This window comes from Heterodontus francisci, chromosome 13, assembly GCF_036365525.1.
Source record: "Heterodontus francisci isolate sHetFra1 chromosome 13, sHetFra1.hap1, whole genome shotgun sequence".
Classification (NCBI taxonomy): Eukaryota; Metazoa; Chordata; class Chondrichthyes; order Heterodontiformes; family Heterodontidae; genus Heterodontus; species Heterodontus francisci.
Window position 1 is genome coordinate 89,067,743 of NC_090383.1, and position 4,616 is coordinate 89,072,358.

Here is a 4,616-nt window from a genome sequence, read left to right on the forward strand (position 1 = left end):
GACCTCCTCAAATGCATCACCTCACACTTCTCCAGGTTGAATTCCATTTGCCATTTTTTTGCCCATCTGACCAGACCATTAATATCTTCCTGCAGCCTACAGCTATCCTCCTCGCTATCTACCACACGGCCAATCTTTATGTCGTCTGCAAACTTCTTGATCATGCCCCTACATTTACATCTAGATGGTTAATATATACCACAAAAAGCAGGGGATCCAGTACTGAGCCCTGCGGAAAGTCACTGGAAACAGCCCTCCAGTCACTAAAACACTCATCAATAATTACCCTTTGTTTCCTGCCACTGAGCCAATTTTGTATCCACCTTGTTGCATTTCCCTGGATCCCATGGGATTTTATTTTTTTAACCAGTCTGCCATGTGGCACCTTGTCAAAAGCCTTGCTAAAATCCATGTAGACCACATCAACTGCACTACCCTCATCTATCTTCCTTATTACTTCTTCAAAAAATTTGATCAAGTTGGTCAAACAAGATCTTCCCTTAACAAATCCATGCTGACTATCCTTGATTAACCTGTGCCTTTCCAAGTGACAATTTATCCTGTCTCTCAGAATAGATTCCAATAATTTGCCCACTACTGAGGTTAGACTTACTGGCCTGTATATCTTTTACTTCCTTTTTAAACAGAGATACAACGTTAGCAGTTCTCCAATCCCCCGGCACCATACCCGTATCCAGTGAGGACTGGAAAATGATGGTCAGTCCTTCTGCTATTTCCTCTCTTGCTTCTTTTAACAGCCTAGGGTACATTTCCTCTGGCGTTGGTGCTTTATCCAAATTTTAAGGATGCTAATCCCATAAATACTTCCTATCTCCCCATGTTTATCAGATCCAATACTTCACACTCCTCCTCTTTAACTACAATATCTGCACGTCCCCCTCTTTTGTGAAGACAGACACAAAGTATTCATTAAGAACAATACCAACGTCTTCCGCCCCTACACATAGGTTACCTTTTTGGTCTTTTATGGGCCCTACTCTCTCCTTTTATATCCTCTTACTCTTAATGTATTGATAAAACATCTTTTAGTTTACCTTGATTTTGCTTGCCAATATTCTTTAATGTCCCCTCTTTGCTTTCCTATTTTCCTTTTTGATTTCACCCCTCCACTTTCTATACTCCTCTCGGCTTTCTGCAGTATTGAGGTCTCAGTGTCGGACATAAGCTTTCCTTTTCTGCCTTACCTTACCCTGTAGGCTCCTTGACATCCATAGGGCTCTAGATTTGGCCATCTCGCCCTTTTTCTTTCTGGGAACATGTTTATTCTAAATCCCTTGAATCTCCCATTTGAATGCCTCCCACTGTTCTGACACTGATTTACCTTCAAGTAGCTGTTTCCAGTCCACTTTTGCTACATCACTCCTCATTTTAGTAAAATTGGCCTTGCCCCAGTTGAGAACTCTAACTCCTGTTCTACCTCTGTCCTTCTCCATAATTATGTTAAAACTGACTGAATTATGATCATTCCCACCAAAATGCTCTTCCACTGCAACTCCATCCACCAGCCCAGCTTCATTTCCTAAAACTAAGTCTAAAACTGCACCCTCTCTTGTTGGACTTGCTACATACTGGCCAAGACAGTTCTCCTGAATGCACCTCAAGAATTCTACTCCCTCAATTCCTTTCACACTAAAACTATCCCAGTTAATATTGGGGTAGTTAAAATCCCCTACTATTACTGCCCTATTCTTCTTGCACTTCTCAGAGATTTGCCTACATATCTGCTTTTCTATCTCCCTCTGACTGTTTGGGGGTCTATAGTACACTCCCAGCAGTGTGATTGCCTCTTTTTTGTTCCTTAGCTCAATCCATATGGCCTCATTTGATGAGCCTTCCAACATATCATCCCTCCTCACAGCTGTAATAAATTTCCTTGACCAAAAGTGCCCCTCCCCCTCCTTTCTTATTCCCCTCCCTATCTGAAATCCCTGTAACCAGGAATGTTGGGCTGCCATTCCTGTCCCTCCTTAAGCCATGTTTCTGTAATAGCTATGATATCATACTACCATGAGTCTGTCTGTGCTTTCAGCTGATCTGTTTTATTTGTTATACTCCTTGCATTGAAATAAATACCCTTGAGCACTGCCAAACTTTTTTAAAATTTTCTAACCTTTGTTTCCTCTGTCTTCCAGACTCATTCATTAATTTTCGGCCTTCCATTTTCATTTCTGATTTTGCCCCAACTGAGTCTATCCTCAGGTTCCCATTCCCTTGCCAAACTAGTTTAAACCTTCCCCAACAGTACTAGCAAAACATTCCACAAGGAACTCAGTCCTGGCTCTGTTCAAGTGCAACCTGTCCGGCCTGTACTGGTCCCATCTCCCAGAGCCAGTCCCAATGTCCCAGGAATTTAAAGCCCTCTCTCCTGCACCATCTTTCCAGCCAATCATTCATCTGTCTTACCCTTCTATTTCTGTACTCACCTTGCGCGTGGCACTGGAAGTAATCCGGAGATTAATACTTTTGAGGTCCTGCTTGCTAATTTCTTACCTAGCTCCCTAAATTCTGACTGCAGGACCACATCCCTCTTTCTACCTACGTCATTGGTTCCAATGTGGACCACGACTGCTGGCCCTCCTCCTGCAGGATGCTCTGCAGCTGCTCAGTGACATCCATGATCCTGGCATCAGGGCGGCAACACACCATACTGGATTCACATCTCCGGCCACAGAAAAGCCTGTCTGTTCCCCTAACTATTGAATCACCTATCACTATGGCTCTTCCAGTCTTCCCTGTAGCCCCACTGTGTAGCTGAGCCACTCGTGGTCTCTGGCTGCACTCACCAGGTGAAGCATCACTTTCCTCAGTATTCAGAACTGAATACCTGTTGGAGAGTGAGAGGCACTGAATGGTCTCCTGCCCTACCTGCCTCATTCTTTTTGACTGCCTGGCGGTCACCCATTCCCTCTCTCCCTGCATACTCTTAAGCTGTGGTGCTTAAGCTCCCCAGTTGCCAGTCTCTCTCTCCCTCTCCCCCAATGTAGATCATCTCTCTTTTTCTCTCCCCCATTGCAAACTGTCTCTCTTCACAGATGACAGTCTCCCTCTCTACCCCTCCCATTACAGGCCACACAGCCTCCTGGCTATCTCTGAAATGTGGCGGTTTGCGGCCTGCGATATTCCGCCCAGAGGCGGCAGATCGAGCCCTTTCTTTAAATGTTGGGAGAGGCCGGAATTCCGCCAATTCCTCCCCCTCCTCCTCCGGCCGCCGAAGCCACAAAGGCCTTCGAGCAAAGCGGCGACAATGCGAGGCCAGACCCGGGGGTGGCGGGACGAATTCTCAGCACAAGCCGGGGCAGCAAGCCTGCCGTCCGGCCGGGGCTGTACAGCGGCTCGACGTGGCGGCGAGCGGTTGGAATGAGGCCGGTTTGGGGAGCGGTAAAGAGGCGGTGTAACTGCTGCCTCCCTCTGGGCCGAGGGTAGATGGGAGATTTGTCGAGGGTTGATGTCAGAGCTCCAGTGGCGCAATCGGTTAGCGCGCGGTACTTATATGACAGTACAGAGTGAGCCATGCCGAGGTTGTGAGTTCGAGCCTCACCTGGAGCACATGTTTTATGGGCAACCGAGACGGGAAAATACCTGAAGTCCCAGTTACCAAAAATAAGTAACTGTTTTTGGGGAAAATAATTTTGAAAGTAATGCAGTTGTTTGAACAGCATCGATCCAAATAAAGTAACGTCTGCGCGGATGCTGCAACTTAAAAGTGCAGTCAAAATGTTTTCTCGTAACATTTTACCTGGACTTACAGAATTATCACAAATAATTTGTAATATTTTGCAAAAATAATCGCATCAGTTTCTTAAAATAAAATAAGGTCGCAAAAATATTTGAAATGCATTCTTAGTACTTACAATACGGAATGCGTTTAAACTTGTCTTCATGGGAGGGAAAACTTTCAACACCACAGCTTATATTACAGACCTTTTATTATTCTTGTATAATTACCTATGTAAAATTGTAATAAGTTAACATTAGGAAGGTAGGGTTCATAAGCAAAACATTGAGATTCTTGTTCAGTATTAGGACATATTTTTGCCTTCATTTTATGTTATCCTACGATGTTATCTGCCAAATGATGCTTCACCTCCCGAAGGACGTGGATGAGCTTTCCGGACGTCGATGGTGGGCACTGAGGAAATGGCTTATTACCTGCACCAGATTCCACCCCCCCTCCCCCCCCCCCCCCCCCTTTACCCCCCTTCCACCCCCCCCCACCCCCGTCCCCTTCCCTGCTCCACCCTCTCAGCTCACCCCCTCACAACCCCGTCCCAGCCCGCCCCCCCCCCTCGCACCATCTTCACCCCGCACCCCCTTCCCCTGCACCGCCCCCCCACCCCCTCCCTCTACCCCTCCCCCTTGCATCCCCTCCTCCCACCGGCACCATCCTACACCTGTGTAGGGGCCCCAACAACCCCACTGCCTTGTGGGCGTCTCGGGAGAGACCAAGGCTAAGGGAGTAAACCCTAACAGAAAATCCGGAGCGGAACCCCGTAGGCGGTCATGTGTCACCTTTGGCATGTTTCCGGCAGTTCCTGCAGCCATACTGGTGCCAAACGTCGTGTCCTGCACTCCTTTGGACCCCACCAGAAAGGCCG

General features: G+C 47.0%; 1 non-coding gene across 1 annotated transcript; it reads left to right on the plus strand.

Moving 5' to 3' along the window:
- Positions 1-3,474: 3,474 nt before the first annotated feature.
- trnai-uau (transfer RNA isoleucine (anticodon UAU)) lies at positions 3,475-3,567 on the plus strand. The gene is given in 2 exon segments: positions 3,475-3,512; positions 3,532-3,567. It is a non-coding gene; the product is annotated as a tRNA-Ile (tRNA).
- The last annotated feature ends 1,049 nt before the right edge of the window (positions 3,568-4,616 follow it).